Below are 12,473 nucleotides of genomic sequence, written 5' to 3'. Positions count from 1 at the left end.
ATTTCAATGCTAGTGGTGTGGGGTGAATGTCTCGTACTAGTCAGGGATCCGGGATAAAAGTGTTGAGCTGGAACGTCAATGGGCTGGTGTGAGGTTTCGCGTGGGGACTCAAATAGACTCACGGACAACGGAGTTCTTGGTAAAGCCGATTTTATTATTTTATACAGTCGCCTCTTCTGGACCGGTACTGGGTAGTATGGGAGGGGGGTTTCGGTGTCCTCCGTCGTGGTCCTTGTTGCTCCAAGCCGCCGTTCCTGATGTCTTCTGGGAGTTGTAGGCCGCTCTTCCGCCGTTTTCCAAGGTGTTTCAAATGCCGACAGGAAAGAAAGAAACCAGTGTTAACCTGGCACTGAAAAAGGCGTTTGATAGGGGAAGGGAGTGGGGACACACACGTGCAGAAACCGTACCCCGGTACAAGGGACAGTAAGGTGAGGGGGGGGGATAAGTGCAAGGTGTGCCGAGTGATTTTCAGGGTGGTTTGACCCACCTACGTCCCGCCCAACCCGTGAAGCGTGACCGTACCTGCTCTAGCCACACTTCTCGGGAAGTGTGGCTGGGCGATGCGCCTTCCCGTTGGCCTTCTGGCTTGTCGTTGTAGTCACGGTCTCCTCCCTGCTTCCTCCGATCTCCGCTCTTCCTCTCTCGACTCCTCCGTTCTCCAATCTTCCTCTCTCGCCTCCTGCGTCCTCTGCTCCTCCTTGCTCGCCTCCTCCGTCCTCCGCTCTTCCTTGTTCGCCTCCTCCGTCCTCCGCTCGTCCTTGCTCGCCTCCTCAGTCCTCGAACTCCACTCTGATCCGTCCTCTCGCCACCACTCTCCTTCTCCGGGTGATTCACACACCTGTGTAGTGTTCGGGCTGGGTTTTACCAGTGACTGGTGGGCGGGGTCAGGGTCCAGCTCCTCCCAATTAAAGTAACACGGGTCCTTGGTGTACATCACGGGGTTGTATGCCGCGTCCGTTGTCTTCCAGGAGTCTGTATGCTGTTCGGAAAGAGGGGAGACATTAACAGGTAAGCCCGGAGGGCCCGAATCCGGGTCCCCCTCGTCACAGCTGGGTTACAAGATTAAAAGAGGGATGGTGAATCAGCTCATTAGAAGACACTCCCCGGAAGTTGCTTTGCTACAGGAAACGCATCTTGTCGGGAATCGGTGCATGACCCTGCATAGAGGGGGATACAAATTAGTAGCGCATGCTGGGTTTACATCCGGGTCTAGGGGGGTTGGTATACTACTTAAAAATTGTTTCCCGTTTAATCTGCAGGCTACATGGTCGGACCAGAGTGGCAGGTATGTGGGGATCTCGGGGCAGCTGGGGGGTAGTACGGTTAACTTCTTGTCCATCTATGTGCCACCAGGCCTTCAGTCTGACACCTTTAAAGATCTGAGTGCTGTTTTTCTAACCTTGCCCCTGGGTCTCCTGGTGTTGGGGGGAGACTACAATGCAGTACTCGATGGGGGAGTGGATAGATTCCCACCGCGTCCGCATACGACAACACAGAGGTGGCTCCCTGAGTTCCTTGAATCATTGGGGTTGGTGGACAGCTGGAGATTACGTAACCCGACCCAAAGATACTTCACTCATATATCTGCCGCACACAATAGCATGTCCAGGTTAGATTACATACGAGTTCCTGCGGCCATGGCAGACACAGTTAAAGAGGCACGATACCTGGGAAGAGGTATTTCAGACCATTCCCCGATGTGGTTACAGGTCGAGATCGGGCAGTCAGAGGTTGGTAGAATCGCTCCTATTAATGCTTGGCACTTGAAGGACCCAGCCACAAAGAAGGAGATATGCCAAATATCGGAACTTTATTTTCTGGAAAATGTGGGCACTGTCGATTCAACACAGTGTCTGTGAGAGGCATATAAGGTAGTACTACGAGGTGTGGTCCACTCCTTGATAGCAGGTAAAAAGAAGGCACACCAGGCCGAGGTGGTCAAGGTAGAGGCGGAAGTCGTAGAGTTGGAGAGAAGGGTGGCGGATACGGCTGCCCAGGGAAACCTCTATTTGTTGAAATTGAAACAAGATGAATATAAGGGCCTCACTAGGGAAAGGGCAGTCTCGCAAAATAATGACATGCAAAGTCTGGTGTACGAACATGGAGATAAGGCCGGTAAGTGAATTGCTTGGTTGGAACGTGGAGAGCACGCCGCTCACCTGGTGCCTGAGTTAGAGGGGTCGGGACCTGATAACATCACAGACCCGCAGGCAGTAGCAGCCACATTCTCCGAGTATTACAAAGGAGTATATACCTCAGCTAATGATTTTACAGAGATTGAGAAGGGTAAAATGATTAGAGATATAGACATGCCGAGCCTCTCTGAAGAAAATAGGTAATACTTAGATTAATCTATTACAGATGATGAAATTGCGCAAGCGATTAGAAGCATTAAGTCTGGGAAAGCGACTGGTCCCAATGGACTGCCTATAGAGCTATATAAACTGAATTCCCATAAAATCGCCCCGCATATCCGTGCCATGTTCCTGGAAAGCAGAGAGTCGGGACAACTCCCGTATGATCAACGGGTGGCAAATATAGTGGTTATTCATAAAGCAGGAAAGCCTTGGACGTCTCCTTCCTCGTATCGGCCCATCTCACTTCTCAATTCGGAGCCCAAGATATTGGTGAAGCTACTTGCCACTAGATTGGTCAAAGTCATCACCACCCTCACACATCCTGATCAGTCTGGCTTCATGCCCCATTGTAATACAGCCCTGAACCTGTGGAGACTTCATGGGATTTTTCGGTGGCTCCCCGAAAATATTGGAACCTGCGGTCTTGGTCGCCCTGGATGGCATTTGATCAGGTTGAATGGGCTTATTTATTTGCGGTCCTGACTAAACTGGGCTTTGGCTCTGAATATATTGGGTGGGTTTGATTGCTGTATGCCGCTCCTTTGGCCAGAGTGATTGTCAACAACTGTAAATCAGCTGATTTCGCCCTTGGGAGAGGCACGAGGCAGGGATGTCACCACCTGTGGTCCCGCAGTCGTGTCCTATAACTCAAACTCGTGGGATTTAATACCTTGGCATTTATATAACACTGGATCCGAAGGCTAGATATGTAAATAATTTGGAGCCCCCCTTGAGCCGGCTAAGAAGGGATGTGGATCGTTGGAGGGCTCTCCCCCTGTCATTGCTTGGAAGGGCGATGATGGCCTTGCCTCGGTTCCTCTACATACTCCAAAACACCATGGATCCAGTGCCGGCTACTTATTTTAAGGAGATTGAGACACTCCAGCGGCTGCTTCTTTGGGACGGCAGGCCCCGCATTGCCTTTGTCAAGCTGACTCTTCCTTGGTATGGTGGGGGCATTGGTTCACCAGATCTGAAGAAGTACTACTGGGCCGCTCATCTTGTGGCAGTAAATCATGTAATTTATGGTCCCCCAGGGAAACCTGGCGTCGCCATGGATCGTGGGCAGGCTCCAGGTGGAGATATTGTTAGAGCTTTATATGCCAGGCCGGGAAGATTCACGTTGTCAGGCCTGAAGGCACATGCGGTGCACGTCTGGCATGTGGCTACTAATGGTTTAAGATGGGAAGGGAGGTTGACGATGGCCACCCCTCTGTTTAATTCGGAGAGGCTTGGGAGCCTGTGGAGGACTAAGGGATTTGACAAGTGGGACCTTATCGGAATTAGCCAGATCAAGGACGTATGGGGGAAGGGATGTGTGCATACTTTTGAATCTCTCCAAAAACAATACAGCCTACATGACAATGAGCACTTTCAGTATAGGCAGATTAGACACGCCCTTCTCACCCATTTACCTTTGGGCACAGAACTTCCGGAGGCCTCCACGCTTGGGGACCGAGTGCTTGTAGGTCACCTCCCCGAAAAAACAATTTCCCTGATCTATAAGAAGCTGATTAACAATATGGAAGATCCACTTGGGAGCATTAGAGTAGCGTGGGGAGCGGATGGATTGGAGCTGGATGATGAGGATTGGGTAGAGGCGGGTTCCTCCCCCAAAGTGGTTGCGATCCAGATAAGGCTTAGATTGGTAAAACTTAAAATCATACAAAGATCATATGTCACAGGGCCTAGACTGGTGCACATGGGGAGAGCGACGAGTGGAGACTGTAGGAGAGGTTGTGGTGAATTGGGCACTTTCATGCATATTCTATGGCACTGTGAAGAGATACAGAATTATTGGATGAAAATACATGATGTGATCAGAGATGTGCTCGGGGAGGAGATATGACCGGAGGCCTGCAGATGTATATTGAACTTATGGGAACCCACGGATTTGAATGGATATCAGAAGCAGTGGGTGACGTTGGCGTGTATGGTGGCAAAACGTAACCTTGCTCAATTATGGGGGTCAGCCAGTCACCTCAACCTACCAAGTGGACCCAAGACCTGGACTGGTGTATGTTTAGGGAGAGGGCAGTGTATGTGGCAAGGGGGTGTCCGGAGAAATGGGGGAAGATTTGGGGAGCCTGGAATAGTCACCGCTGTCACTTGTGTACACCCCCGACGAGGCAGGTAGAAGTTGAGACGCTGGAATCCCTGTGATCCCGAAAACTTCATATATTGTATTAATGATTCTGTACGATTGACAGATTTAACCTTGCAATGATGTCATATTTGCTCACCTGATGCTTTTATATTGTTTGTTTTTTGTTTAATAAAAAGATATTTAAAAAAAAAGAATCCAAGAATTCCAGCTCTTTGGATTCTTATCTTCTCCCTCTTGCGCGCCTTCGGGCCCCAAAGAGCCGGGAGAGCTTCCACTTCTAGTACCACCAGCAGGTTTGCCCTTGGTGCTAGTTGGACCCTCGGAGTCCATTATGACACCTCTGACTCCAATTTGAACCCCACCTCCAGTGCCACGGGTCACACCAGTCCCTGGGACTTCGATTGCAGGTACCAAATCCCTCAACGCAGACGAGAAGCTACCCATAATACTGTTTGACTCCTAGACGGTGCTGGTCCAATCTCAACAGATGCCACACCCAACAACAGTGGAGGCGCCGCTACCTCTGCTTGCTCTGACACCTCCACAGGGAAGCACCATACATTCACTTTTTGGCATAGACTCAGATAATGACTATGATTTGGTTGATGAGTTTGCTCAGTCTGTCAAGATGACTGCTGGTATGATGACCTTTAGGAGGCTAGTGGTCTCGATACCACCCCTGAAATTGGCCTTCTCTTGCCCTACGGACCAGCCCACAGAGAAATCTGCTTACAATGCCCTGGCAATAAATAGGTCAGCTGAAGTCCTTGACCTCCACCTCCCCACCTAGGAGGTAAAGCCAAATGTTTTGACAAAAGTTCTCCAGCTGGAACAAACCTCTTCTGAGCACCTTCTACCATTTAACAATTGGGGGCATGCGCCACACCTTGCTCTTGTTTTCCAGTCAACCGCCAAATTGCATTACTCCATCTCCCTGCCCTTGGCAAACCTGATTTTCTATCTCAATATCCCTCCCCTGAAAGTTTGGTGCTGCAGGAGTCTGCAAGCAAGACCAATCCCAACAAGTTTCGAACTATTCCGCCAGACAGGAGTCAAAACGAGTCGAACCCTTTGGCAAGCAAATATTTTCATCTACCAACTTAGCGTTCAGGTCAGTGAGGGCCAGCTGCCTTCTAGGGTGCTATTCTCATGCACTTTGGGGCTCAGTGGTTCAAGTCCTCCCAGGCATTTCAGAAGATCTCCGACCTGTCCTTACCCATGCCATTTAAGATGACCGGGATGCTGCAAAGTTCTCAATTCGATGTGCCTTGGAAACTACCCATGTCATCAACAGCGTGTTGCCATTTGCCGCCACGCCTGGCTGTGGTCCAACAGTTTTTCAGGCGATGCCCATTCATCCCTCTTGGACATGGCGTTCAATGGGACTCGAAAATTATTTGCAAAAAGAAATCTTATGATACAACAGTTGTCCCACAATCAATGTGGATATATTCACTGTTGTCATAATTTCTCAAACAGATAAATAACAGGGCATTTGCAGTTAATCAATCAGTATTTGTATAGAGTGGCTTATCATCCCAGGGGGTATCCAGGCACTGAGGGATGGAGAGCCTTAGTTGAAGAGTCAGGTCTTGCGTCCCTTCCTGAAGTCGGCGAGTGAGGGTAAGGTTCAGAGGTGGAGCGAGAGGTCATTCCAGGACTTGGCAGCGGGGTAGGAGAAAGAACGACCTCCGCTGCAGCTCAGCTGGATTCAAGGGATGTGTGCAGGAGTGAGGGAGGCAGATCAGATATATCTGGTTGGATGGTGGAAGGTCAGGCGGCGGTTGATGTAGGAGGGTCTAGTGTTGTGGAAGGCCTCGTAGGCGTGGGTCAGCAGCTTGAACTGGCATCTCTCCTGGACTGGGAGCCAGTGGAGGCTTCTGAGTTGGGGGGGGGGGGGGGGGTGATGCTAGTCCATTTGGAGAGGTTGAGGATGAGTCTGGTTGAGGCATTCTGTATGTTCTGTAGTTGTTTGAGGTTATGGGAGGTTGTTCCGTCATAGAGAGCATTTCTGTGATCCAGTTGGCTGGTGACAAGGGCTTGGGTCACTGTTTTCCTGGAGTGGACGGGGATCTATCAGAAAATCTTCTGAAGTATGCTGAAGGTGTAAAAGCAGGAGAAGGCTTCTGCATTGAACTGGCACTTCATCGAGAGATCATTGTCCAGGATGATGCTAAGGTTGCGGGGGTGGTTGATGGGGGTATGTGAGTTCCCGAGTGCAGTGGGCCACCAAGTGTTGTCCCAGAGGGAGGTTTTCTTCTTGAAGATGAGTACTTCCATTGTGTCTGTGTTCAGATTCAGGGAGTTGGATCTCAAAAAGTTGGCAAAGTTGATCATGGCGTTCTGGAAGTTGGCTCTGTTGGTGGTGGTGTCTCCGTGAGAGAAAGGATGAGTTGAGTGTCATCCGTGTATGAGATGATGTTGAGTCCCTGGGTACAGGCGATGTCAGCCAGTGGAGTCACGTAAGTGTTGAAGAAGGTGGGGCTGAGGGAGGATCCTTGGGGGACTCACAGATGATGCTCTTGGGTGCAGAGGTAAAAGGAGGTAGGTGGATTTTCTGTATGCGTCCTCTGAGGAAGGAGGTGATCTATTTGAAGGCGTTTCCTCTGATGCTGATGTGGTAGAGTCTGGTGATGAGGGTGTGGTGGTATACAGTGTTGGAGGCCATTGATAAGTCAAGGAGGATCAGGGTTGCTGTCTCACCATGGTCGGGGATGGATCTGATGTAGTCGGTTGCATCGATTAAGGCGGTCTCAGTGCTTGGTGTGGAAGCTGGACTGGGTGGCATTGAATAAGTTGTGCCCTTCCAGGTGGCCTGTGAGCTGCCGATTGATGGCTTTCTCCAGGACCTTGGCCGACAAGGGAAACAGCGAGATGAGATGGTACTTCTTGAACTCATTGGGGTTGGCGGACGGTTTCTTCAGGTGGGCTTTCACCTTTCCGTGTTTCCAGGCATCAGGGAAAATGGCTGTGGTGATGGATGAGTTGAGGAAGTTGATGAGGGCACTGCTGATCTCCTTCTGTGCCAGGTTGAAGCCTGGTGGTGCAGGGGTCTGTTGGTGCTCCAGAGTGGATGGAGGTCATGATCGCTGTGGTGACTGGCATGGTGAGCCGAGTCCATTAGGTGAGGTGGCCACTGGAGTTGCAGGTGTGTGTCAGGAGATGGTTGAAGTCGGTTGGCTGCGGGCCAAAGTTGCTGTAGATGTCTGCAATCTTGTTGTAGAGTAGTCTGCCAGGGAGTCGCAGAGAGCTTGGGAGGGGCAAATCATGGTCTTGGTGGCCGACGATCGGGAGAATTCTCTGACAATGCTGAAGAGTTCTTTTTTGTGATTGGCTCTAGCTTCAATGCAGATAGGTGTCCTTTTTGACTTCTTTGAGGTGGTGGTGGTATTTGCAGAGGGTCGACTTGAAAGTAGAGAGGTCTGAGAGGTTCCTGCTAGAGCTCCACCATCCCTCCAGCCACTTACACTCACGTTTGAAGGCGCAGAGTTTAGGGGTGAACCTGCTTGCATGTTTAGTGGGCTTCCTGGTGATGGTTGTTTTTAATGAGTGCGATGCTGTTAGTGAAGCTGGAGATCCAGTTGCAGACGTTTTGGATGGCTAGCTCCAGGGTGCTGGTAGTGGAGAGTCTGGAGGTGTTGAGGGCAGCAGTCCATTGGATCTCTGTGATTTTGCTCCATCTGTGGCGGGTGTGTGTGGGGGACATGGGAGTGGGTCGTTTTGAGCCTTCAGTGAAGAAGTGGACAATGCTGTGGTCTGTCCAGTTGAGTTTGGTGGAGTGGCTGAATTTGATTCTGTTGCTGACCGTGAAGATTGGGTCCAAGGTATGTCCTGCATGGTGTGTGGGGCTGGTGACTAGTTGTGTGAGTCTGATGTTGCTCATGTTTTCTAAGAGGTTCGGAGAGTTTATGTCATTGGGTTCGTCTAGGTTGAAGTTGAGGTTGCCGAGAAGATGTAGTGCCTGGAGTCGAATGCCAGGGAGGCGATGAGTTCAGGGATGGTGTCGCAGAACCTGGGGCATGGGTCTGTTAGCAAGGGTTCCTCCGCCAGTAGTGTTGGCATCGATTCGGAGGTTGAGATATTCCATGATTGACGATATGTCGTCTTCGGTGGTGATGCATTGGAGGGTTTCCTTGTGGATGATGGTGATGCCTCCTCCGTGTTTGTAGGCACATCTCTGTCATCTTCAACCAAATATTCAGCTCGGGCCTCTTCCCCAATAAATATAAACTAGCACCAGTCCTTCCGCTTCTGAAAGTGTATGCTGTGGTGGTCTGTCCAGGAGGGTTTCATGGTGTGGCTGAATCGGATGTTGTTACCTCCTGCGAAGATAGGGTTGAGGGTGTGTCCTGCCTTGAGGGTAGGGGGGGTGATGAGTTGTTTCAGTCCGAGGTTGTCCAGGTTGTCCAGGAGGGTGGCGGAGTTGGAGTCGCTGAGGTTGTTGATGTGGAAGTTGAGGTCTCCTGGTCAGAGACTCTGCTCTCTGCCCCAGCAGCTCCACTGTCGTGCAGCTGCCGCTGTCCCTACACCTCTCAGCTAGGTAGGTGTTCGAGACCCTTCTCCACCCGCAGGCTCCTGCCTGCGCCTTATCCTAGGTGGTCCAGTGGGAGAGCCTCGCTCTTCTGCTGGTTCACTCACTGTTGTCCGTCTTTGTGTTTGTGGCTGTTTTTAGGTCTCGCCTGTCGATGCGCATGCGCATCGAGCTTGCGAGACTATGGGGGCTTAAACAGTCTTTAACTAACTTGCAAGGAATCGTGGCGATTCCTTGCAGTGCCCGTGAAATTCAAGCTCAATGCGCATGCGCATTGAGCTTGAAAGCGCGTGCACATGCCCCCAGCCGCCTGCCTTGCATGTATTTTCGGCGCACTCCTCCCACACCCCCGCTCCGCCCCCTCCCCTGCCTGCTGTGTCGCATTTCGTCACTTCCCTCAGCCGCACTCCAGGCCCCTGCTGCTTTCACACCCTCTCCGCCCCCTCCCCTGCCCGCCGTGTCGCATTTCTTCTCCCCCCTCCCCTTCTCTGCCTTCCCTCCGTCTTGTCTCTTTTGGCCCCCCTCCTCCTCCTACTCTCCTCCCCCCTCCTCCTCCTACTCTCCTCCCCACTCTCTCTCACAGCCTCCCCCAGCTCCACCCCCTCACTTCTTGGTTGCACGGCCGCTAGGCCGTGCCTGCCCTACTCTCCTCCCCCCTCCTCCTCCTACTCTCCTCCCCCCTCCTCCTCCTACTCTCCTCCCCACTCTCTCTCTCCCAGCACAACCTTGCCGCTCAGGTTTGGACCCCCAGAGCGTTTGCTTTTTAAAGTAAGTCGCAGATTAGAGCGTTACTTGTTTTTAAAGGAATTTGACGACTGGCTGGCCCTGTGGTGGAATGCTGGCAAGGAGAGATGTGCAATTCTTACCACCCATTCTGTTTCTTTGGCTGGTGGGACAATGAATGCTTCAACAAAGAGAAGTGTTTCTTCAATAATTTCATGTCTCTGCTTTCCTCTTCTCGTCTATCATGGAGTTTGCCCTGAAAATCGCCCCTGAGAATTTTTTTTCTGATCTTACCCGCCGTAAGTGTTGCTTTTACTGCCCCGTAATCCTTTTGTTTAATAACGCAAACTCCTTTTTGGGCAATATTGCTTAATCCCGGGCTCAGCTTGCTTAGCAAGGCATCGCTGATCTAGCGGTCGGGGTCTGTCTCTTGAGAGCGCCCCCGCCGCTCCCCTAATGACATTACTTCTAGTAGGGTTTGTTTAAATAAACCACGGAGCGGGCCCTATCTGCCGCCTAATCCCCTCTGAAAGATTCCACTCCGATGCCAACCTCGCATTGTTTAAACTGCTAATTGTTTCCCGCTCTGAAATTTTCAATACACAGCTGCCGCTCCTGACTGCGGCGCATTAACGCGCGCGATAACACAAGAAGTTACGTTGCTTATCTGTATTTCGTGATAAGCTACTTAAATTTTACTGTAGTATATTCAAGGCTTCAAACGGACGTTAATGACGGAGGGCTGTTCACTTTATCCGTCACGTAAATTGCATCTCACTTCATTTATTACTACAAGCTGCACGCGCAGGCACTGGGGAGGGGGGTGGTGGGGTGGTTCCCTGACAGTCAGCAGGAAGTAGTGGTATTTTATAAAAGCTTTCAATCCTGGCCTGCTCTGGCAAACTACTGCGCCTTCCTCGCTATATACATTTCTGATAAACCAGTTAACGGACATTTTTTTCGAACATCAGAGAACTTCATCAATGTTCGTCGAGATGGGAGGGGGCAATTCTCTGAGCATGGGAATGCTTCATAACGTGAGACAAAAGTGCCTGCACGTAAGATTACAATCCTTCTTGCAAGCTGCCAGGCTGTCTTTCTCCTTTTCGTAAAGAGATGGATATCCGTTAAACTGCATCCGCCCTCATGACGCAGCAAAGCGTGAAGGCTTGAGTAATTAAACATGTGAATGTGAGGCAGTAAAGTTTTACTGTATTTAATGTTACACTTTCTTCAAAGTAGAAACTGGTGCTCTGTAAAGTGCTTTGAACGGAATATATGGTGCTTTTTTGACGCGTCTCTTACGCAATAGGACACGCTCATATTATCCTATCTTCTTTGGGAACATTTTCTTGCTCAGAATAACGGAGTAGCAACCAACGATGAGAATGCTAGCCGGAATAAGTTAACACGGGCACATGACTCAGTGTGCAAAAGATTGTCCCTTCATAAACAGTGGAGTACAGTAACGCAGCAAGCGAGCTACCAAAGAGAAAAGGCCCAGCTCGATAACGCAATTATTCGAGCATTTTACTTATAAGCCCCACAGAGCAACAACTGTCTTATCTTCTGTGCCTGCACGGCTTTGCAACTAGCGACTGAAAATATCACCTTTAACTTTTGTGTAAATATTGTCAGCCGGGCCACTGTGGACTGTGAAAGTCGTACATCTCTCGGTCAGTGAGTCGGAGATTAGTTGAGTTACTTCAAAGGAGCACTGCAAAACACTGAAAGGGCGATATGCATGTGTAGAAGATGACTGCAACAAGTCACTTGTTTTTCAGTGCTTCTCTCAGCCCCAGGACCGTTCCGTTCTCATTTTAATTCCTTCACTTGCATGATAACCCCTTACAGGCAGCATAAAGTGTTCATTGAACATGTTTATTTTACTTATGTTAGCGCATAATCCGAACGTTATTGCTTTTAGGCGCTAAGGAATCAAGAAGTGACATGTTCATATGGATATTTATGAAGCTAGACATTTTCACCTTCTCAAAACTACTTTTTAAAATTTTTTTTACAATACTTTCAATTATGTTAATATTTCACTTTTGTTCTTGGTTTTTCTTCACAATAAAAAACAGTGAACATAATCTTCACAAAAGTTATTTACAAAACTTAAAGCTATTGACATTAAAAATTAAATTAATTATTAAATATTTAAAAAAAAAATCAATTGTTATTTGTAATATCAATACATCTAAGTCACGTAAATACAAAACATGTTGCATTACAAATGCTATAGGTGTCACATTTGCGAAAGTTATAACTATTGGCATTGTAAATGACAAAGCTATTAATTTAGGTATTTTGAAAAACACCACATATATTAAAAAAATCATTTATAAGACCAATAGCTCAAACTTTCCTAATGCGAGACCTATTGCATTTCCAATGCTTGTTCTCTTTTTTGTCTGTCTCAACCACGATGCCTCCCCACCTCGGCCAACGCTGCAGCCAAAGACCTTCACAGATGAGTCACCAACTGCGCAGATAAGCCCACAACCCCCTCTGCAACCCCGACAGACCGCGCCCCAGGAAGGCCACCTGGTTCACCGCCGACCTTCAAGAATCCATACGCACCTGCAGACGTCTCAAGAAGAATTGGAGAAACAGCAAAACTTCAGAAGAACGCGCCACATACAAGAACGCCATGACAGAATACCGCCATCTCATCAGATCCACCAAAAGGACCTTCATCCAAAACAAAATCAATGCCAATGCCAGCAACGCCAAGGAACTCTTCAACATCAGT

Source organism: Lissotriton vulgaris, unplaced genomic scaffold, assembly GCF_964263255.1.
Source record: "Lissotriton vulgaris unplaced genomic scaffold, aLisVul1.2 SCAFFOLD_292, whole genome shotgun sequence".
In the NCBI taxonomy this organism is placed as follows: Eukaryota; Metazoa; Chordata; class Amphibia; order Caudata; family Salamandridae; genus Lissotriton; species Lissotriton vulgaris.
Note: the sequence above shows the minus strand (reverse complement) of the source record.